The sequence below is a fragment of the Phodopus roborovskii genome, unplaced genomic scaffold (assembly GCF_943737965.1).
Source record: "Phodopus roborovskii unplaced genomic scaffold, PHOROB, whole genome shotgun sequence".
Lineage (NCBI taxonomy): Eukaryota > Metazoa > Chordata > Mammalia > Rodentia > Cricetidae > Phodopus > Phodopus roborovskii.
Window position 1 is genome coordinate 9736169 of NW_026126447.1, and position 25393 is coordinate 9761561.

General features: G+C 37.5%; 1 pseudogene; it reads right to left on the reverse strand.

The window, feature by feature from the left end:
- Positions 1-4489: 4489 nt before the first annotated feature.
- Positions 4490-11912, reverse strand: LOC127224787 (WD40 repeat-containing protein SMU1-like; annotated as a pseudogene).
- Positions 11913-25393: the final 13481 nt, after the last annotated feature.

The following is a 25393-nucleotide window of genomic DNA, read 5'->3' on the forward strand; positions in this document are numbered from 1 at the left end:
TGACCTATTTTTTTCCATCGTGTGTTTTAGACCCGATTGGGGTCTTGAAGTTCCCTATCTTAATTCTACTTGCAACTTGATTTTAAGGTTAGAAAGAGAGAGAGGGGTGGGGAGAGGGAGGAAGAGCAATTACACATATGCATATAAAAGAGAGATACTTGTGTTCTATACTTCATTTTTCCTTTATGATATTACATACTTTGTGGGTAGGACTTCCATTTCAAAGCACTTTTCTCCCTCTTAGTCATGCTTATAGAGACAAGACATTAAAGATGGGATTTTGGCTAATTATGATTTATTATGCAATCAGACAAAACTATATTGTAAGACCCTCAGAATGAGGCGTGTGCCCGATTCATTCAGTTCCCCCAAGAACACAATGTCCAGTCTAGTTGATGCAACAAGCAAGAGGCTTTAATGAATGGGAAACATTTGTGTAAACGGGCCCCCTCAGCATGCAGGCTAGAAAGAAGAGTCATTCTCTGGGGGCAGGCATTTTTAAAGGCAGAAACCACAAGCTTAGGGAGGGGCTGTGACCCTCTGACCATTGAGTACCTGGCCAGAGTCATGGACTCTAGCATGCTCTTTATCTTTTAGATGGTCTCACTATTTAGGTCAGCAAACCTCAGGATGTACTAATCAGTCTTGCTTAAGCAAAGGGAATTGCAGCTATCTCTTTGTTTCTCTAGGTCCCAGCTGGAAATTCTTGGTATCTGGCTATCTTAGGGCCTTGTAAGGGAGAAGTTGCAGGTAGTTAGCAAATTCCAGGTACTAAATCACAGTGGTCTTGGTCAGCTTTCTGGGTCAAACTGCCCTGCATTCCAATTATTTGGGCTCCATTTCATTTCTTTTGTTAGTTTAAGTCTTTCAATATAAATTTTTAGACATACATGTAAGCTACTTAATTTGTTATTGTTGTGAAAGTTATGGCCATTTTGCACATGCTGCATCACTTTAAAATAAAAAGGGATGACTTCACGATGACTTGGGAGCTCACATTCAAACCTGTTCTTCAGGTTTTCTGCCTGTAGGTTTCCCCAAGTGTAGGCCCTCCAGTTGGAAGCTCTTGATCACGCAGATTCTCCAATCGTTTTTTACGTGTATGTCCCCATAGAGATGAACACACTCACATACATTGCTTCTTATCTTCTGCACATTCATTTGGGCTAGAAATACCCTTTTAAAGTTGTAATTTGAGACACTTTTTTTTCTCTATTATTGAAAATATATTTCTTTTTATACTGGTTTCTCTACACTAACTCCTCCCCCACCCCAGTTTCCACCATCCAAATCAAAATCTGTTTTTGTTCTTTCATAAGACAACAAATATCTAAAAAAGAAAGCGAATAATGTGAAATAAAAACTAACAAATTTGAATAGAACAAAACAAATAAACAGAAAAACAAAGATACAAAGAAAAAAATACATGAAATATATAAATTCAGATACACACATTGGCACACACAGAAACTCCCCCAAACCATAAATCTGGACACTATAACATATAAGTATAAGACAAGTGGAAGAAACAAGGGAAAAAAGAAACTGCCCAGAAAATATTGACAAACAAAAAACAAAACAACAACAACAAACAAAACAAAACAAACAAAAAACAAAACACAAACCCTCAAAAAACTCCATTGAATTTATTTAGTGTTGGCCATACTGCTGGCCACAGGGCCTGGCTGTAATAGTGATCTGTATACACAGTGAGACTCCATTGGAGATAACAGTTTTTTCCTTTGGGAGCAATTAACCAATCAGCATCAGGACCCCATCTGGTATATACCCATTCAGGCCCCATGCATGCTGCCACAGTCCCTGTGAGTTTACTGTGAGTTCTTATACATGTCTTTAACAGGACTTGGTATTCTTTTCCCTTGACCTCTTACAATATTTCTGCCTCCTCTTCCACAGAGTTCTTTGTGTCAAGAGGAGAGGAAATTGATTCAAACATTCCCACTTCCAGATCATTGGTCCTTCTGGGCTCACTGCTCAGGGTGAACATTTGGCCAGAGTGGGTCCCATAACCCCTCCATCTCCTTGGAACTTCCTGGGTCAGCTCTGGGCATACTGGACCCACCTGTCCATGTAGGACCACCTTGAGCCTTCACTCACCTGATCCTTGGGCCCCATCACCTGCCCTCTGCCTGAGGTGAGTCGGGGACCAGGACAGGCCAAATCCCCCCACATGTTTCCATGAGAACTTCCTGGGTCAGCTCCATATCTTGCTACCCCCTATAACCTTGGCCTAAGTGTTTCAGTCCTGGTACTCTGGTCCATAAACCAGCCAGAGCCTGCCGTACCCCCATCCTTGGCCTTGCTGGGCCCACTGCTCGAGGTGCTGTTTGACAAGAGCGGGTTCAATACCCTCTCTATTTCCTTGGAACTTCCTGAGTCTGCTCTGACCATACTAGGCATGCCTATCCACATAGAGCCATCTTGAGCCTGCCCTCGCCTGAGTGCTTGAGACCATCCTGAGCCTGCCTTCCCCACATCATTGGCCCTGCTGTGGCCTCTGCTTGAGAAATCTCCAAGAGAGATTGGATCATCCAGAGTTATAGACATTAAATACCTGACCCACCCACACTCACCCAGGAGCAGGGTTGAGAGAGAGGGATTCCACCTGTACCCACTAGAAGAAGCGATGGGAAGATGGCAATACAAGACAACACCCAATAGAAAGACAAGCATGACACCACCAGAATCTGGGGACTCTACACCAACTAGACCCAAATATACCAAAGAAGATGAAGCAGAAGAGAATGACTTAAAAATACCTTTATAAAAATGGTAGAGACCCTAAAAGATGATATTAGAAAAATCCATTAAAAATGGAAGATAAAACAGGCAAAAAAATTGGAAGATATAGAGGAAAAAACAAACAAAAATGCAATAAATGAACAAACCTCTTAAAGAAAGTAAGGAAAACCAAGGAAAAACAGTCAAACAGGAAGGAAACCTGGAAACTTTAATAGAGACAATAATGAAAACACAAATTGAGGAGGAGATGCTGGAAATAGAAAAACTGGGTAAACCATCAGAAACTATAGATGTAAGCATAACCAACAGAATACAAAAGATCGAAGAGAGAATCTCAGGTGCTAAAGATAAACTAGAGGAAATAGATTCATTGACCAAAGTTTATACTGGAGAGAATGTGGGGAAAGAGGAACAGTCTTCCACTGCTGGTGCAAACTTGTACAGCCTTTTTGGAGATCAGTACTGCAGTTCCTTAATGGGAATCAGTCTACCACAGGATCCAGTAATCCCACTCTTTGGCATATACCCAAATGATCCATATCCATGCAACAAAGGCATTTGTTCAACTGTGTTCATAGTAGCATTATTTGAAATAGCAAGAACCTGGAAGTAGCCTAGATGCCTCTTAATGGAAGAATGGATAAAGAAGTTGTGGTATATTTACACAATGGGATACTACTCAGCAGAAAAAAAAATGGAATCTTGAAATTTGCAGGCAAATGGATGGAACATGAAGAAATCATCCTGAGTGAGGCATCCCAGTCACAAAAAGAGGAACATGGTATGTACTCACTCATATATGGAGTTTAGACATAAAACAAAGGATCACCAGCCTATAATTCACACTGCCATAGAAACAAGGATACAAGGAGGAACCTAAGAGAGTCATCCAATGTCCCTCACAGAAGGGGAAAGGGACAAGGTCTCCTGGGCATATTGGGAGTGGGGATGGATGGAAGTGAGTTGAGAGGGAGTTAAGAGAAAGAGAAGGGGAGGAGAGTAAAACATTTGGGACCAGGAAGATTGAGTCGGGGGAAGAATAGACGGAAGCAAAAAAAGGAGATACCATAAAGAGGAAGCCATTATAGGTTTCAGAGAAAACTGACTCTAGAGAAATGTCCAGAGACCTAACAATCTGTGCAAAAGTGAAGAGGCTACCTTAAATGCCCTTCCCTGATAATGAGACTGATAATTAAATTATATGCCATCCTAGAACTTTCATGTAGTAGCTATTGAAACCATAAGCAGACACCCACAGCTAAACACTGAGCTGAACTCCTGGAATCCAGTTGCAGAGAGGAAGGTGTGATAAGAAAAATGGTCAAGACCAGGCTACAGAAACCCAGCTCAACAAAGAAGAACTTATGGACCCCCAGACTGAGAGCTGGCAAACTAGGGAGGACATTGTGTTCTACTGTTTCAGCACAGTCACTGGCTCATACCTTTAATGCCAGCAATTGAGAGGAAGGAAGACCTCTGTAAATCTGAGGCCACTCTGGTCTAAAGAGTGAGTTTTAGGACAGCTAGGCAACACAGAGAAACCCTGGCTCAGTAGTTGCTTTAAGTGGCAACTACTGCTTAAACATTAATTTTCACAAAAATTATTCTTGTAGCTTTTTTTTTTTTAGACAGTATCTTTGCTTATAACAGCAGGCAAGGAAAAATAAATTAGTATGTGAACATTCTTCCACTTAAATACATGCTCCTATGCTCTGTAAAGATTAACTTATGGTTTCCAGAGCTTCAGGATTCCATCTTTACCATAGGTGGCAATCAGGTTCTGATGTGGTGTGCAATTCCAATCACATCTTTCTTATGCACTGTCAGACTCCTCTCCATCTGGCCAGTGACTAACTGAAACAGTAGAGCACAAAGTTCTTCCTGACATAGTAGACCCACTCACGACAGGGGGAGAGGACACAGCAAATGAAGTCACCACTTACTCTTTTACCAAAAACTGAAGCTTCTGGCAATCTGCCCATGCTTGTTCCAGATAACCACTGTGTTTTATTGGGTGCAAGAGACAAAGCACACTGGGTTTTTAGGAAGTAGAATCATGCTATTGATGGTTATAACTGTCCCTGAACTACCGAGTGGTTTAAAGGGATTTAAACATTCTGTGGTCTTCATGTTCCAGATCTTCACAGTATCATCAAAAGATACACTAATAATATATTGCTCATTTTGTGTAAATGTTGCTTTCTTAACAAAAAAGAAATGGACTTGAAATTCTTTCAGTGGTTTATTTTTTAAGAGTTTTAAACCATGAGTTTTTATTGTCTAGTTGAAAGATACACAGGATCTGACTGTTATCCTTAGAAAAAGCTTAGATAGGGGACTCCTTTACTATGTGCCTTTTCAAATTTTATTAGATGCTGTCTGTTATGAATCTTCCATCCCTCTATCTTTTAGTTTTGGTCTCCAGTTGCTAACATTTCAGGATCTCTGCTGAAACACACGCAGAGGACAGAATCATCAAACATCATGAAGTTACCCTGGGCCTGATACTGAAGATCCTTTCTGATATTTTCAGTAGTGAAGTTTGACATTTCAATACATCCATCAACAGATCCAATGACCAGATACTGACCCATCTGGAGAGAACAGAGCATACTCCATGGGCTATTTCTGACAAAATTTAATAAGTCTTCTCAGTTGTATGATAAACATTTCTTCTTCCACATCTTTGACAGCTGTTTTGCCTGGAAACAGATCTATGGTCATGCCTGGAAGAAATCCTGGTGTTGCTTTCATGTTAATGCCTGTCCCAGCAATGCCATGAGATGAGAGGGAGGCATCACACCAACTTCTTCAGTTAATACCTGACATTTGCTGCTCTCCTGTTTTCTTTGCTACTTTTACCTGGATAAACTTCATCAGGATCAGAAGCACCTGGTTAAGAGGTTTTCCAGATGCACATAGCACCCTATTTGTGTTTGCTTTAACATAATCATGGAGTCTATTTATCTCAGAGGTGACATAGAAACATTCAATTCACACCGCTCTATCAATTCTAGAACAAAGATATCAATAAAGGTTCTGTCTGACAATTTAAATACTGTATACGGTAGCCCAATGGATATCATTAATATCAGCCACAAAACTTTCAATTCTATATGCAATATTCAGAGAGAGAGTAGTCTTCTGTAGGGTGTCCAATGTCTGTTCTCCTTCTAGTACAGCATCATAAAATGAATCACAGAAGAATCAAAAGATTCAATTTCAGTCCAGATTCCACTCAGCATAGACATGGTCACACAACACCTTGTGACACCTCCAGTAGCCACATGATTTAATTTTTTTAAACCATTGAGTAATATTCCATTGCTGAAATTTCCCATATTTTCTTTATTCATTCATCTTTTGATATATATCTAGTTCATGTCCAAATTCTGGCTATTATTAAGAGAGCAACAATGAACATGGTTATGCAAGTGACTCTGGAATAGGATGTAGAGTCTTTTGGGTATAAGCCTAAGAACTGTATTCTTGGATCTTGAGATACATTTACTACATTCTTACCAAAGAACTACCTCACCAATTTCTATAGTGACTGTAGAAGTTTGCAATTCCAAGAGCAATGGATAAGTACTCCCCTTATTCCATATCCTCACTATAATGAACTATTATTTGTTAATTTGATATTGCCCATTATGACTGGTGTAAGATAAAAATCTCAGATAAGTCTTTATTTGCATTTCCCTGACAACTAAGAATGTTGAACCTTTCTTTAGGTTTTTCTCAGCCAATTATATTTCCTCATTTGAGAATAATCTTTTTGGATCTGAACTCCATTTTTAATTGAGTTCTTTGTTTTCTTGATGTTAATCCTTTTGCATTCTTAATATAATTTAGATAGTAGCTCTCTAATAGTTGGCAAAAATATTTTCCCATTCTGTAGCCAGCCACTTTGTGTCAACCTTTGTGTCCTTTGCCATACAGAAGATTTTCTGTTTCACAAGGTCCCATTTGTTAAATTGTTATTCATAACACCTGTTCAGAACAAAAAGCCCTTCCCCATGCTATCAAGTTCAAGATTATTACACAGTCACCATTCTTTTGCTTTTAGAATATCTGGATTTATGTTGAGGTCTTTAATACTTTTGGGGTTGAGTTTTGTGCAGGATGATAAATATGGATATATTTTGATTCTGCTACAGGCCAACATCTAGTTTGACCAGCACCATTTATTGAAGATTCTGTATTTTTCCTGTTTTTCTGTTTGCACTTCTGGCTTCTTTTACATTTTTTTTTAAGTTGGGTGTCTATAGATGAATTTATGAGTGGGTCTTCAATTAAATTCTGTTGATTAATGTGTCTGATTTTGTGTTAATACCATGGTGTTTTTATTACTATAACTCCATTGGAAGTCATGGGTAGTGGAATCTTCAGCCCTTTTCATATTATTCATTATTGTAGCTATCTAGTTTGTGTGTTTGTGCATGTTAATATATTTCCATATGTATATGTGTTTCCACATGAAGCTGAAAATTGCCCTTTCAAGTTCTGTGAGGAATTGTTTTGGCATTTTGACGGTGATTGCATTGAGTCTGTAGAATTCTTTCAGTAGATGGACATTTTCTGTATTAATCCTTCTGATTCCTGAGCAAGAATTTGAAATCTTCTTCAATTTCTTTCTTCAAGATGCCAAAATTTTTATCATACAAGTCTTTCATTTGCTTGATTAGAGTTACCACAAGATATTTTATGTTATTTGAGGCTATTGTGAAAGGTATTGTTTCCATTATTTCATTCTCAGTTAACTTGTCGTTTGTGTATAAGAGGACTACTGATTTTTATGTGTTAATATTGTGTCTTACTACTTTGCAGTTAAAGAAGTTTCCTGGTACAATTTTTGGTTTACTAAGGAGGACACTTTGACTAAATCTAGGTGCTGATATATGGTCTTGTCTTTGTTGTGTGGGTTTTTACATTTCTTGCTGTCCATTGACCTAAGGCCTCACTGTGGTGGCTTGGAGTTGTCGGATAGGGAGTACTTCTGAGATCCTGCCAGGTAAACCATGGCGGGTCTCATTTGGAACTAGTTTTTAGGTATTGGGAGCTGGAATAGAGTAATAGGGATGATTTAGAGAGGCAGGGTTCTGAAAGGATCCCCAGAAAGGTATTAGGAGAGGATCTGCTTAGTTTTATGCATATGATGTTCACACTTCTCAAATAATCTTTGTTTGGTAAGGCAGGTTCCTTTAGGAGACTCCACTAGTCTTTTGGTGGGTTCACACAATCACTTCAGGAATGGAGGTTCTTATAAAGTTTCATTTTTTTGAATAGATCATTATTGTTTCTGCACTCATTGGTGCTATGAAAATCAAGTCTCTGCCTATCTCTTGGATATTCTGATTTATAAAGCAGTTTTCTCAGAAGATCCTGCAGCAGTCTTTTGAACCAATGCAAGGCTAAAACATTCCTTAACCTAAGACCAAGAATGTTAGCATAGAGACTATAGACCCTTTTGTGAAAAAGAAGTGAATTCACTACTATACATAATTTGAGAAGATACTAGGAGTAGTGCATCAAGAAAGGAAGGTGACACAATCTCTTTCAATAAAGTGAACAGAATGATGGAGCATCACAGCCATTCTGGGGTCTCAAAGTGTGAGTGAGAGCATTAGATGAAAACAAACAAATACGTGTATGTGTAAACATCATGAGTATTTAAAGGGAAGGATAGGCTTCACTTCAGAGCCTGGATAGGAGCTTCATTAAGATATTATGGTAGATATATAGGAAGATGGATGGATGGATGGATGAATAGTCAGACAGATAGACAGAGGATAGATGATACCTAGCTAGCTAGTTAGTTAAATGACATATATCAGCCTTCAGAAGGACTGCAGATCATTATTCCCTTTGAGTAGTCTCAAAGAAAGGAAATAACTGACTTTTTATAACTTTTAGATGTGACAGGAAGCTTTACATCACATGAGTTAGTTCAACATAGCACTCCAGACAAAGAGCATTGAGGAGTCAGTAACTTACTGGTTAGGATCTTAAATTAGAGCCTGATGTTAGGTCATAGCACAGACAGCTTCTTAACTTTCTTTTTCAGAGATGGCTGCAGAATGGGTTAGCCTGATTATGAATATGAGATCTGAAGGTCTAGGGCCACTTTCTAAATCATCAGTTGTAATTCTTCTTGGCCTTACAAAGAGGCAATACAAGGTAAAAATGACCTTAAAAATCTTCCATGTCACTACCCTGAAAAGACAGTCTTTTATGTGATACTTGAAGTTAAATCATAACTTCAGAAGATAATGGGTAAAGTCTGTGACTCTGCAAGGCTTAGAATACAAGACTTCAATTATGTTTGATAAACCTTTGGCTATGAAAACTGCAATTTTTGAAGATCTAGGCATAGAGTTTTACATTGCTGAACAGATGGACTTCATATTCACTTTAATGTGAATTTCTCACTTGCCTTCCTTATTTACTCTTCTATTTTGCTCTGAATGTTTGGTTCTCCTAAAATTTGTATGTTTAATCTAATTCCTGTTGTGCAGGTATTTGAAAGTGAATCTTGCAGACATGATTAGGTCATGAAATTGAAACAATTATGAAGAGATTTGATGGCCTTTAGAAGGAACTTCTGGAGAGGTCCATTTCCCTTTTGTAACTTAACCAGAGGATTTCTCTCTGTGAAACTGTACCACTCTATTAGTCATAACTGGATAGCAAATCTGCCAACTCCTAGATTTCAGGATTCCTACCCTTTAGTAGTATGAGAAGTAAGATTCTGCTGTATGTAACTGATGCAGTTTGTGGTTCCTGTAGCACCTCAGCCAGATTAAGACAGCTCTGTTGATATTCATTATAAACCACCCAGGAAATCAATATAGATATGACTCAATTAAATCTACCCTTTTTGTCTTCATCTAGTACTTCATTCAAACTGTAACCTCAACTTTGTTCCATCCATGAACTTTCCAATTAGTACACCATGACTTTGCGTACATGTGTTGACAAATTTGTTTAAAAACTTTCTGTGCAGATTTCAATTTCTCTTTTCCTAACTACTGCTTTCCCTTACTGCAATTTCCTTTGTGGGCAAGTTTTAAATTTTGCTGCCTCTAAGTACCAGCAGTGACTTACATGCAGCTTGATCTAGGAGAATGTATGAGGTCATTCATACTCAATCTTTCATTCTCAACCTGTCAGGTGCTATTTTTGAGGTATATGCCACCACATCTGGTTCTCATGTCCTACCTGATGATTCTGAAGCTTATCTCAAGTTGATAAGGTAGAGAAGACTGGTGGTTAGCTCTAACAGTTGTACATTTATTGCCTAAAATATCTTCAGAAATAACCTTTTACCATTTTTAGACATAAAATTTAAGTAATCTATTGTCTAATTTCTTAATAATTTTTAAGTAAATGTCATTCTGAGTTCTGATATTTGCTACTTTTGATCTTAGCCCAACTGGGAAATCTTTTCTTTTGTACAAACCTAAGAGAAAAACAACATACATATTTAAACATTAATCCCTATTTATTCCTTGTGCTTCCTTACATGTCCTCTGATTGCCACTGAAGTAAAAATGGATTGCCTGGTCTTGGGAAATATTTTACAATATTAGTTATAATAGAAATGGTAATCTCTGAGTTGTTCAGATAGTGTAGGTCTCTAGAAGACCCAATGGTTATATGGTTTGGCTAAAATTACTTCATGGTGAGTATTTAATGTGGCATTTCTTTTCATTCTCTGATAACTGAGGGATATGAAACAGTCCCAGGTTTGTCACAAAGTAATAAGCTCTTATGCACTGACCTCTAACAGAGCTCACTGAAAATAACCCTTCCAAAGCATGTTTACACAGTGGCTATATGACAATTAAACAAATACAATATTTAATAGGCCCATGGTGATCTGCTTACATGGGAGTCTGTAATAACTAGAAGGAGATTTTGCCAGAATATTAAGAAATTAATATGTGGCTTCTACAAGCAACGATCCTTGAAGAGAACAACAGTTTGTGGAAGATAAGATAAATGCCACCTGCTGCAGTGGCTCCGAGGGACAATCAGGCATGTGGTATCCTCTGAAACAAATGCAGCTTTCCAGATCTTGAACAGCCAGCTGAGGTGGAACATTGGGAAATGAGTTAACTATTTGGTTTTTCCCTGGCTACTCATCCCCTACATCACTGGGGATGACATTGTGCAAGTTGCAACATCTGGTGTTTTCATGCCACAAAGCTTGCTCTCAGTTGCTGTAGCACCAGAAAGATCTCTGTGGAACCTCACAGATATCTGTAAATTGTACTTTCCATTTCCTGTATATTACTCTGTACAAGGCCTAGTGTTCAAGTGCTTTACATCTCTTTAGGATGTGTGTATGACTTTTATCTCTACTTTAAAAGTTAAGAAGCTAGCAGTTCAAAAGCATAAGTGATTGATACAAGGTTGAAACACTTATAAGATATAATTAAGACTCCAATGCATTGCATTGTATGTTGTGATCACCAAGTGGCCAAACAATCACTAGACAAGCAAACTTTTATGCATATATCATTGTTCAGGAGCAAATATGTGATCTCTGTAAGTGAATATATATTTCCTGACCTTTGAACTTGCTGTAATGCCAACAAAACAGCATATATTTAAGAGAATACTTATTAATTTGAGGTGTTTAAATTCTAAGCCTAATGTTTATATAATATCCTTCTTATATGAAGCAGTGAGAATTTACAACACATTGCTGTATTCTAAGGCTGGAAATAATTGTTATCTAACACAAGTATTAGTGTGAACATATTCCTATGTTGGCACCCTTCTCTTCATTGTTTCTGCTATTTGAGAAATGAATAATGTAAAGAGAACGAGAGCAACTTTCCCAAATCTAAATGAAAGAGATTTTGGAGAAGGGAAAAGCAAGATTTGTTGAGGACAGGGTATTGATTTGGCTAGCTGTTGTGATAAGCCAATGCAAAGGGGAGAATCCTTTTGACATTAAATTGTCTTATAGTCATCTACACATTGCTTTTTTGGCATTGGGGATTCAATTGAGGACAATGAGCATACTAGCCAAGTTGTCTACTATGGAGCTCTATGTTCAGCCCATGGGAAGACTTATAGAACTATTTTTTTTTATTATGTAGCTTCATCTGATTTCCTTATGAAGTATGCATACCCATCTTGATGATTAAAACATGAATATCTCACATATACACAGTATTTTGCAACTTTCAAAGCTAAGTTTTGCTTACTTCCTACATGATGGAGATCACGAGGGCAGGAGAAGCAGTGTTAAGCCTTTTCATGAAGTTTTAAAGATGCTTCCACAACTGTGCAGCTTCAAATAAGCAGGCCAGTGGACAAGCCCAGATTCTGAGCCTTGACTGTGGGACTGCTCCTTAGGCAATCTTCAGCATTCATGGGTTTCAAAAAAAAATCCTCCTTGAACCTTATTATATTTCTTGGACTATCCAGCTCTTAAGAAATAACACATTACAAGAGTTTATTCCTTACTGTTAAGAACTTTCTTTGCTTGCTGTTTTGCATGACTGCTTCTCTGGACCATTTATTCTCCAGCCCCAGTCCTCTTTTTACCCCTCTGTGCTATAGTTCTCAGAAAGGCTGTATGGCCTGCCTCTCAGCCTCTAGTATACATACTTCTGATGTTGGACAAAGACACTCCATGGTCTTAGGAACAATATTACAGTAGGAAGCAGTTTGGGTGTGCTTTGGAGCTACACTGCTGCCTTTTGCTGAAGCAAAAATTGTATCAACAGATTTCTGTTATGGTATTCTTGCCTGTCTTTTGATTATGTCCTAATAAAAATTTAATTTGCACCCCCAGAAGAATTCTATGGTGCTCCAAATGAAATCACCACATCACTGGTATGTAAAAGTGCTGTTCTAGCTTGAATCCTTTCTAGTGACTGACCTTGCAAATGTGAATATGTTCATATGGATAAGATTAATGACTTAATTATTTTATGCAAGCTATCCCTCATGTAGGCTGTTTACCTCAAGTGGACTATGTTAATGAATAAAGAAGCCACTCAATACTCCTTCTGTGAAGTTTGTGGCAAAATTAATCAGGTACAATTATCAATAGAGACATAGTGAATGTCTGTGTGTTCAGACGCTAATGAAAACAGGGTATATTTGACAATAAGCTGAGGTATACAAAGCTTCTCTCAGTGCATACTTCCAGAAAGCTATGGGTCTTAGAAGGAACAAACTACCATTATAAATATAGTTATTCTTGTAATTTAATACCCAAATATTATGATTGAAAATGAAATAATCCATATGTGTGAACATTATTTCATGTAATGTGTTAATTCTCCCTTGACCTTGGCCTGGATTTTGCTATTTTTATAGTGGTGAGATGTTCAAGTTGCAAAGCTTGCACACTCATTCTGTTTTCACCATGCTCTGGGTGACAGTACTCCTTTTGGAAAGTGTAAAGTGACAAGAAGACTCTCTATAGTCAAAAAGTCTACACTTGTTTAGATCATTTAATTGCATCCTATATAGAAGTCTATAAAGAATAGAATGTATGTAAAAATAGCTAATATGGTCACAGGCAAGTAGAAAATAGGTAAAAAAGATTATTACTGCCAATGTTCCTCTAAATTAGTCTTTTACTATAAAAGTTTATTTCTATGTCATCTGCAAGGGATGAAGTCTTATATTAAATAAAACATGACTCAGAAAAAGCTTCCTTCCTTTCTTCCTTCCTTCCTTCCTTTCTTCCTTCCTTCCTTTCTTCCTCTTTCTTTCTTTCTTTCTTTCTTTCTTTCTTTCTTTCTTTCTTTCTTTCTTCCTTCTACTCTTTCTTCCTTCCTTCCCTTCCTTCCTTTCTTTCTTTCTTTCTTTTGTTTTGTTTCACAGTTATCACAAGAGTTCCATTACCTGTGTCATTCTTTGGCCTATGCTAGCTACTACACCTTAAAGAAAGAGAATAAGCTAAGTAAATGAGTTCTTGAACTTTTAAGTTATACAGAAAATCAGAATTAGGAAATTTGATGAATTATAGCTTTAGGTTAAAATACTATGACTTTCAAAATACTGTAATATTAAGATTCCAAGAGAACTTGAAAATAGTGAAATGTCATTTACATTGTGATATTTTAACAATGTTTCCTGTACAATAGATGGCTACCTGTAAATGTTTTCTGCTGCAGCAATCACTGAAATCTTTTTAGTTAGGAACAATAATTAATTGCTCAGGAAGAGCTAAGACATGGCACACATTTTGGCAACAAGACCTTTTCTCCAGAAATTAGTTTTAATTGAACTTCCCCACATACATGTAATGGTTAGAAATGAGAGAAGTCAGAACACTGGGAAGAAAAGGATGTGTTGTAGGGAACCCATTACCCCCATTTTAAAGTCCAGTTATCTACAGAATAGGCAGGCGTGCCACAGAAGATGATGAGCTAACTGAAATCTCACTAAATTCCTACTATGTGCCAAAGATTAGAGGTTGATTTAAAAATTGGTAAGGTTTCTGCTGCCAAGTATTTTATAGTTATTTGGAATGAGTGAGATAGATGTATAGTGAAATGAGCAAATCATGGCCTGATGAGGCAAGTCCATCAATGTCCAATTAAAAAGACAGCTAATTCTATCCAGGGCCACAGTGGTATTCTTTATTTTTAAAGATTTATTTTCCTTTCAAGTGTGTGTGTGTGTGTGTGTGTGTGTGTGTGTGTGTGTGTGTGTGTAAAATGTATGCCATGTGCACATGGGTATGCAGGGAAGCAGGAAATAGGCTTTATATCCCCTGGAACTGGAATTACAGGTGATTGCAAGCAATTCATGCCAGCTTGTAAGAGTTAGCAATGTTCATGTCTTCCTAGCTATATGCATGGCATTATCATGCTGCTGTCTTAAAATCAACTATAAGAGTATTTATATGACAAAAATTGGAAACATTTCAAGCATGGATTTTGCTCCTTTCAGAGAATGATTTGAAAACTTTACCAGCATCATACTGCCTGTGGGAGGGAGAGGATATAAAAAAGGTAGAGAAGCTGGTAGTTGAGCTGAACCTTGTAGAGTGGTTAGAAAGAAGTTACTGGATTCATAGAAGATTTCAGGGGTTTGGTAAGGTTTTAGGAGATATGGAAAACTGAGATTTATCACATATCTTTTAAGTGGTTATAAACTTTAGCTAATGTTTTAATTACTGAACTTTGATGTCAGATACTGGGTTTTATAATTTTGTATGTATGAAACTTTACAAATGAGCACTATAAATATTGTATAAATAGATAAATTTTAATATTCATCAAGTTTTCCATATTACTTATCTGGGTAGAGTCAACCATTCTCATTAATCACATGCCATAAGCAATATCAGGAATTCAGTATGATTACATACCAACATACATGACACAGAAGGGGCAAGTAAGGATGGAAGCAGAGGAGGAGTTGATTGAAGGTCATATAGTTCTTAGTAGTATGTCAACCTGGGTGGCTTCTGGATTCTTTCTTTAGCACAGCCACCATGGGCAATCGCTAACAGATATCATACTTTTCCTTCAAAGGTCCACCATTTGATGAAAGCATCCAGTCGGTTTTACTGTCAGATGGCCATGGTCACTTTCTGGGAGGGCAAGGAAATATTTATGTTTTTTTAAGCTTCCTCACCAGGAAGTAAACTTGTTTCCTGTCAATTGTTTGATTGACAGGAGACAAACAGCAATAATGATGAGTGTTTCCTTTTACATGTTTTAGTTTTAGCATGAAAATATGACTAAAGAATGCAGTGATGGCCTTGTTCATAGGAAACACTATGCAGAGAAAGTATGCTATTATCCTTATAGGAACACATCTAATTAAGGTACATTTATTTTTCAAGGTTCATAGTCCTTTTAAACCTGCTATTTTCACACAGAGATTATGTGTAGCTCCGGGCTTGTCTGATTGAATAAGAACACTCAAACATAGGGTGACTTCTTTTGCAGTGTGTGGATTTGCAATTCAGAAGATGTATAGCAGTTTTCCCTAGCTTTCAGCCTCCCAATCTATTTTGATCATGGAGGTTAATAATGCTGAAAAGCACTCAGAGTATATAATGCTGCAGAAGAAATGAGAGTTCTATGTTTTATGACTAGGACATGACTAGTAATGTATCTGCTGGGAAAGTTGCCATTCAGAATGCAGCAATGAAAATTGAATTCCATCAGTTCTTAGCCATTCACCCCTTCCCCCACTCTACTCTAGCCCATGCCTTTTATTTAACATAGGAAAGGAGCCTTCAGAACCCAGACCTGAGCATGCTGGTGGCTTCATGCTTTGTAGGTTGTCACTGTTGTGTAGTGTATTACTCATTTGACTACACAGTAGAATTACCTGGGAGCTCTGAAGCAGTTTTCATATAGTTTAGAAGTCATGTCTGTGGGTCCAGTGTACATTCAGGAATAAGAATAACTGTAGTGGAATCTCTGAACTTTTTTTTCCTTTCTTTTTTCTTTAGCATATATATATATATATATATACATATATATATATGTATATATATACATATATACATATATATATATGTATATATATATATATATACATATATATATATTTATTTATTTTATATAAACAAGTCCATTTAAATGAAAACAAACATTTATAGACAATATTTGGGAAATTGGGCGTTGTTGTTTTCAAACTACTTCCTGCTGCAAAGGGGCGCTGTCATGGGGGATTCTAAGAAGATTCAGAAATCCTGGCTGTAGTCTGTAAGGCTGCTTTGTCCAGCTGTTTTGAATGTAGAATCACCTGGTACTCTGTTTCAGGCGGTCTGACTTGATCAAACCACATTAGTCTGGAAGGAATCCACAGCTTTTCATTTTCTGTGGAAACAAAAATAGAAATCCTTTTCCCCAGTAACTTGTCCTTCAACTTAAATTTTGGAGTCAAAGCATATTTTTTTTAATTTAATTTATTATTTTACATGTCAATCCCAGTTCCCTCTCCCTCCCTCCCTCCGTCCTTCCTTCCCTCCATCCCTCCCTCCCTCCTTCCCTCCTTCACCCCCTTTTACCCTCTCTGCCCTCTCACTTGCACTCTAACCACCCTCCCTTCCCATCACCCCACCCCAATTCCATATGTAGGAGAATGCCATCCAGTTGGGGTCATGTAGGTCTGATAGGTCTATTAGGGCTTCTCTCCTGTCTCTAGATTAAGGCAGTTATCCCTCCATGGGGGATGTGTTTGCAAGGTCCTTTTGTGCACCAGGGATTCAAACTTTTTATGAATTAGCTTTGCTCACAAGTATAAGCAAGAACACTGCAGATTCTTATTCTCACTCAGTCTCTCTTCCCTTCTTCTCTTTGCATGAAACAGTCATTCCTATAATACACATTCTGCAGTATAAACATGTGTTTGAAATTCCAGGCTTCAACTATTACCCTGGGAAGTTTACTTTAGTACTTTGGTCTTCAGCATCTTTGCCAATGTCAATTTTTGCCTCATGGTGTTGTTGGAAACATTAAACAAGCAATTTAATTCCAAGCTCTTGGTTGTAATACATAGCTCACAGTAAATGTTTAGTAAGTTCTATTTTGTAGGGTACAGAATTTTCAGAGTGTTTTCATACTTAGTGTTCCATCGTATTTTCAGTACAATTCTTTGTCCTTAGCAAGACTAGAATTAGTTACTCCATTTTATAGCAGAAGAACCTGGAATCCATAAAACATGATGTTTATCCTCTAACACATAGACTGTCTTGGGGTTTTTCTTGTTTATGAGGAAAACCTACAGTGTCTGGGGAATAATTTTTCCTTGCTGCTTTGGTCAGGATAAGGGGCAATTCATCTTTGATCTTTGCTATATCCCTTGTCTCCCATGCAGAATACAAGCAGTGACTGTCTAATAATTCCAAAGGAATATCCAATATTTCATGGGGGGAAGGTTGATTGTCAGCTCCCTTTGCTTCTGTTTACAGCTCCCATTTTTCGCTATCGATCAGGTTAAAAATGTACTTCCAGATAAAAGATTTGCTATCAATTATATCATCTTATTATTTTAAGTGCTGTAATCATGGAATTCAAAAAGAGTATGTTTGTCTCATCATTTTGAAGAGAATAGTTAAGCTTTCTGGTTATAATTTGATGAAAGGATGCCAAAAAGTGCTCGTGTGTACCACTTAGGGAATGGCTACAATTTGATATATATTATCAATAGAAATTCCAATTATCTTGAATCAATTCAGTTAATTATATTTGAGACTAAAATTTTATTTTTGTTCTGTTCCTTTTTCCAAAGTAGTATGAGTTATATATAGGTTTGGTTCAATATAAAGAGAAAATTATCAAAAGAAAGCTCCTAGGAAATAGATTTAGTGTTGATTTACACATTACAAAAATAACACTTGATTCAATCATTCTCTCAAGCAACTCCCTGTTCAAAAATGTTACCAAATTTAGAGATTAAGAATTATGATGAAGGATATGACATACCACCTTTAATAACATACAATGAAGATAGTGAAGCTTTAGTTATTAATGACCTTTTGAGTATGAATTACTGACTATGAGTATTATATGGTGTGTAACTTTAAAGTATGCACCACACATGCATGTTATAAACTTACATGGGATTAATAAAGGGAAATAATGAAGAAGAAAGCAGTTGTTATAGTTACTACACACTCAACCTTGGAAATCAATTGGAGCTCAGTGAAATTAGGTATTCCTTCAATAAGTTATCTGATTTGTTTAAATGTTTTTTACTCATCTTGTAATTAGGTTAATATCAATTTATATTTTATGCTAGAATAAATGGAACAATTTATGTTATATATATGGTCAACCCTTAAATGTTACACTTATTCAAAGAATCTATCAACCAGATGGGAATTGGAGTTCTCCATGCAGGTACCTGGCAACTGATTCATATAATTCTAGTCACTTAATTCTGAGAACTTTATAGTGTCAAATTAAATTAAGTGTCAGTTTCTGTATCCAGGTGAATTCTGAAAATGATCTCTTGCTAAAAATTGACTTATTTACCTCCTTCCTAAATGTCTTTTGAAAAGGCATTCATTATGGTGATGTAGAACTTGCAGGAGGAAAAAGATGCAAAGCTGCCTGACTTGTTATTTAGAAAAGAATCCAGTTGGCTGGATATATGGCCCAGTAGTTAAAATCCCTGGCTGATCAACTAAGGACCAAGTTTGGATTCTCAGCACTCTTGCAGTAGCTCACATCTGTCTATAGCTATAATTCATGAGGATCTAATTCTCTTTTCTGGACTCCACAGGCACCAGGCACAGAGACTGGTCCTCAGACATGCATGCATACATATAAAAAAGTAGGAAAGATATTAAATTAAAAACAAACAAACAAAAACAAACAAACAAATTCTGCAACTTTAAAATCAACAGAGATTAGTGATTGTACTTCATTTAGTACAATCACTACATGGTTGTAGTTAGTTAGAAAGTTTTCTTTACGGTCTGCAAGATAGCTCAGTGGATAGAAGGATTTGTACTGAGATCTGATATGAACTTCAGTAGTTGAGTATGAAGCCTGAAGGTCCATTGGCTCCTGTTAGATTTTCCTAAGTGACAAAGGAGGCATAGCTTCAAAGTAGTGGAGAAAGGAGGTACCAATGTCAGAAGCTTTCATGAGGGGTCCTTTCTAAACAGCTTAAACAAAGTAAGCAAAGCTTCAGGAGAGCTTGTATAGGCTTTCTCTGCCCAATGGATGAGCTTTTTGTTCTTTATAGCAGTTGTGTTTCCAAGATATTTATTTACTTCTAAAAATTCTTTCTCATTACACTTTTTAATCACTCCTGGAAAGAAGTGTTTAGTGGATGCCTATTGGCCTACTGGTGTTGTGGTCCTGGCCAGTGAATTGTCTGAATTCCAGAATGCCTTTGTATCTTCTTTCAGTCAATTGTGGTGAGTGAAGAAGAAGAACACATTTTAGAATACGTTTGCCTTGCTGCAAAAACAAGGAATTTATAAACATGCCAGCATAAAAGAGGGCCTAGGGGACCATAACTGAAAGCATAAAAGACTAATTTCCCCTGTATAATGACAGCAATAAAAGCCTTGTAAATATGGGTCTCCACAGACATTTTAAAATCACGTCTTTTTTCTTTTTTTTTAAACTCTCAGTCTAGTGGAGTCTATTATATATTTAACAGAGTAAATTACTGACTCATTGTCTATTCATGTGTTTGATCCAAAGTAACATACACTGAAAGAAGGGACAGCAAAAGGGAAATGAGTATGAAGGAAAGAAAGAGAAAAGGAAGGAAGAAAGAAAGGAAGAAGGGAGGGAGGTAAGAAGGAAGGACAAAAGTAAGATGTTGGTTGACAAAGGGTACTACTAACAGTGTAAGAAAGTTTAGAAGATGAGTGAGGGTGAAGTGAAGGCAATATGACTATGTAATAAATTCTAATTATATAAAAGAGTTCAATTTTGAATATAAGCTCTAATTTTTAGATGTGGGGGACATTTGATATTAAAAGTTTCAGAAAACATATTTTCACTCATTTCTGAAGGTCGAGCAGATTAACAAGCAGATGTAAGTTATCAAAAATGTACGAAGGTTGCTACAGTGGCCCTTGGCAAGGAAGTACTGCTTAGTGTCTGTACTGAGTAATGGTAGTGAAAAATGTGTTCTATGCTGGTGAGTGAGCAAGAAGGAGGATGGGGCAATGTTTGTCCATTATCAGTAAGTGCATTTCTGTTACTAATAAAGAGGAAGATGGAGATAGGGGGAGAGGGTGAATGATGATCAGATAAGTTATCTACTGTTTAAAATAAACATAAGATCCAGTCAAAGAGTCAAGCAACTGTAACAGTCTAATTGTTCATTGATTTGTAAAAGATTGACATAAACAATAGAGGATGCTCTCCAAATACAAGCTTATTAGAAACAATTTTAGTAATAAGGACAACAGTTACTAAGAAAAATTAAAATTTGGAATACTAACAATTGTGTAGAAGAATAGCAGCTCCAAGAACAATACTGTATCCATAGATGGAATACCAGGTATAAGAATAAAGGAAATTAGGATAGATGTATTCAAACAGAAAGTGAACTTTGTATGTCATTTACCTATGCATACCAATAATCCTAAAAAATAGTCTTTCTTTAGAGTCACTTGGGGAACACAGTACATTTTATGGTTATTTTGCTGGTATTGAGATATCTCTTACTTCCAATTTTCTCTGCTATTTAGACTGCTATTTTTCCTCTTTCTAGGTATCTTGATACTTTCTAAAGATACTTTTCTAGCTCCCTTCATGAAGTCACCACCTTACAAAACTGTTCTTTTTTCACTGCATACAGGGTTACCTATTAGCCTCTTCCCTACATATGCATATAATTTCCTGTCTTGCCCATGCTGACATCTTCCTTGGTCACCATGATAGGAAGAACCTCTGAGGGCCTTAAATAATGTACGAGATACTAGGAAGGGAGTGCTCCACAAGAGTAGTGACAAGTGTAATGGGTAGATGATAGGGAAATCTGTGATACTGTCACAAATATATTTATATATCAATGAAAGATGATAGACAAGCTTGTTATTTCAGAATTTTGATGAACAGAGTCCTAAGGCTGTTTGTGTAGGACATATTTCAAAATCAACCAATCAACTATTTCATAGTGGGTTAAATGCTCTCTGGGTGACAGAACATTGAAACAAAAAGATAGCAATACCCCTTAGTGTAATGAATATAAAGTTACAAATTATATTAAAAATAAAAACAAGAAGACTCAGGGCTGGATTAGCAGTCATTGTCTGTAATGCTATCATGAATGAGAATAATAGGGAACTATAATTGGAGCCAGAACTGATAGGACATAAAGCAGTGTGTGACAAGTTAAGGAGCAGCTAGAGGTAGAACCAAGTGGTAGAGAACTTGAAAAAAAAATGCAAAAGATTCTCGCTCAATTCCTAGCATACAAACCAAAACAAAAACCATAACCAAAACCAAGTAACAAAACAGCAGCAACACAAATATGAAGAAAGGAGGAGGTACCTCATTCTAGATGGACAACAATAAGTTAACTGTGAGAAGCCTAATATATATACACTGCCAGAAGAGTTCAAACTGGAGCAAAGAAGGACAATGTCAGTAAATCAACTTGGAAAAATATATAAAGTGCTTCTGTTTTCCAGGCATATCAGTGGAGAGTGTGTTGAACAGAAGAACTTGTTAAGGTGGAGATCGCAGAGCCTGGTCTCCTACCCTGAAGCAATCAGGCAGTTGGTTTGCTTGGATCTTTATCTCAGAATGCTTGTATTCATTACCTACAAACTTCAGTTGTCAGTGGTATTCTAACTTCAGCATACTGGCACTGTACCTCTGTTTCCCTTCTATTTCATAATCCAGCTAATCTCTTTGGGGTCTCTGAATAAGAGGCAAAGAGAAGGGGAATGAGTTGGACAAATGCACTTCTTTTCACTTGCTCAAAAGTAAGAAAGGCTCAGTTACTTGCAGGTGACTGGGAAAATACTTTTCCTTAGTTGGGAAGAGTCACTCACTGAAGGTATTATTTTTCCAAATAAATGAGAGTTTGGCTTTGTACTTTATTATTTAGTCTTCATTTTCAACTCTTCACAGTGCTGTCAATCACTCCAAAGGACCTTCACGAGGCTGATTCTAGCACTGACTCAGATTACATTAGTGTAAATTTTGGGTTTCCATTGCCTGCTGTTTTGCTGTAACCTGCAGTTTTATTCTCAACGGTATCATTAGCACCTGCTTCCCTTGGGTGCTGATGTGACTATAGAAAGCCCCCAAGCCTATAGTAATTTACAATGTTGACTCTCCCTGCAGGTATTTCATCTTCATGATCTGTCATATTCTTCATTTAGTGCCTTAACCCTCTCACTGTTCTTACAGAGTTATCTTGCCCAGAGTCAATTGCTTCTTGAGACTTTAATAAAATTAGGGAGAAAAGGAACCTGACAGATCATTTCATTTGTATAATTTTCTTTCTAAACGAGAAAAGTAGATGTAATAAAGGTTAAATAATTAATTAAAACTCACACAGAACTCAGCCTAGACTCTGTTTCCCCCGTCCTCATTGAAAATTCTTTTTTAATGTTAAATGTTTTTGAGAATACTTTATATGAGCACTCTGTCTATGCCACTCACACTCTTTCCTCCACCCAAAGCCCTCCTTCTTCCTTTCCAAATTCATCATCTTCTCTTTAATTACTATTGCTGCATATATGAACAACTTACTGAATCTATCTGGTATTGCCAATATGTACATGTGCATAAGGCTGACCACTTAGCATTGGACATGTATGTATAGGTGCTCATTCCTGGAGGAAGCTAATTCTCCCTTCTTAAGTAACTATTGACAACCTGTATCTCTTCATCTTGGAATGGGACAATGTGGACTTCCTCATGCATGTTGGCATGTCAGGTGTTACTGCCATTTATGCTGGATGAGGGTCCAGGGGACTCATTAGCTTGAGCCTGAGCACAGCATATGTGGTAGGGCTAAGCCAGGGGTTTGAAGATGATACACACACACACACACACACACCAAACAAAACATCAAGGATCCCAAGAACTCAGCAGATTAAGCTGGCACACAAGATGTGCAAACAATACTAGTTAAGGGCATTCATTTTATTGTATTGGCTTAGCATCATTAAACACCCCATGACTCACTGAACTTCAAGGTGTATGGTCCCTTGTAATGAGTCTGCTTGTAGCCATGACACTGAGAGACAGTTCATGGAACTGTTCTCTCTGAACAAAAATGAAGAAAGCTAAAATAAACAGTTACAGAAAATTTCATAGTGAACTATGTATTAATCTTAAGTCTCATATATAGTAAATTTCCTTAGAACACATTTACTTCTTGCTAAATGATCAATTGACCATTCTTTATTTTCTGTCTTTTACTTCATGCATCTGTCAGTCATCAATCTTGATCAGCAGTGCTTCTAACTACTTCTCAAAATTTTCCCACAGTTCCTTTTCCCTAATCTGTCACAAATCTTCTGCTGTTTAGATTTAAATGTAGTTTCTCAGATGCTTTTCATATACCCTATGTATCAGCTACTTTTTTGTTGGCAAAGACTCATTTGCACAGCAAATATTTTATGAATTAGGCTATATCTCTAGCTATTATCCATTATCTTTTTAAAAAATAAAATTTTCTTCATACAATATATTCTGATTATGGTTTCCACTTCTTCCACCAAGATTCTTCCCTTCCCTCCACCCACCAAAATACACACCCTTTCATATTCTTTGTCATTAGAAAAAAAAAAAGACCAAGCATCTAAAAGAATAAATAATAAAATAAACAAAAATAAACTGGAATAGGACAAACCAAACAAATGAACAGAAAAAAAGATCAAAGAAAACACATGACCTTTTGTCCTCTTCCATGAGCCATTGGCTAGAGGTGAGTCTGGGCCCAATTTGGGCAGCCTCTTCCATACAACCTCCCCCCTTCCCTGAACTCCCTGGGTTGGCACCTGATCCCACTGCTCCTGTGTCCTGTCCCCACCGAGAACACCCTTGGAGCTCTGATACACCCACACCCATCCCCACCACAAGCCTGCCCCCCCCACCCTGTGCCCTACCCTGCCCACTGTCCTGCTGCTCTGGTTGAGCACTGGAACAGAAGGTGGAACCAACAGTCCACACTACTACTGGGACTTCTGCAAGCAACTCTGAACAAAGGAGACCTGCCTACCCACGCAGGACCACCCGTAATCCCCACCTGCTTGGTCTCTGACCCCGACCTCCTGTCCTCTTCTGGAGTCCCAGGACCCTCCCAGAGACCGGCCTATCTCTGAGGGTCCACTCTGAGTTTCTGCAGGCATCTTCTACTGGATCTTCATCCCTGACCCCATCCCCAGGTCCCTGTCTGCTGAGAGACCTCCTATAGAGCTTGGACCACCCAGAGCAACAGATATTGAACCTCTGACCCACATAAGCCCACCGGGGAAGTACCATAGAGAGAGGGGGAGACCCCACCAACACCTACTGGAAGAAGCTATAGGAAAACAGCAATACAAGAAAACACCTAACAACAGAAAGACAAGCATGACACCACCAGACTCTAGGGAATCTACTCCAACTAGAATGGAACACACAACAAAGCAGAGGAAGCAGAAGGGAACGACTTAAAAATTACCATCATAAAAATGATAGAGGCCCTCAAAGAAGATGTGAGAAAATCCCTTAAAGAAATGGAGGAAAAAACAAACAAAAAAGTGGAAGAAATGAACAAATTCCTTAAGGAAAGTACAGAAAGCCAAGAAAAAACAATTAACCAGGTGAAGGAAACAGTTCAAGACTTGAAAACTGAAATTGAGAAAATAAAGGCAACACAAACGTAAGGAATGCTGGAAATTGAAAAGCTGGGCAAAAAATCGGCAACTACGGACACAAGCATAACCAATAGAATTCAAGAGATGGAAGAGAGAATCTCAGGCGCAAAAGATAAACTAGAAGAAATAGATTCATCGACCAAAGAAAATCATAAATCCAACAAATCCTTAACACAAAACATCCAGGAAATGTGGGACACCATGAAAAGGCCAAACCTAAGAATAATAGGCATAGACGAAGGTGAGGAAGCCCAGTTCAAAGGTGCCGAAAGCATATTCAACAAAATCATCGAGGAAAACTTTCCAAATCTGAAGAAGGAAATGCCCATG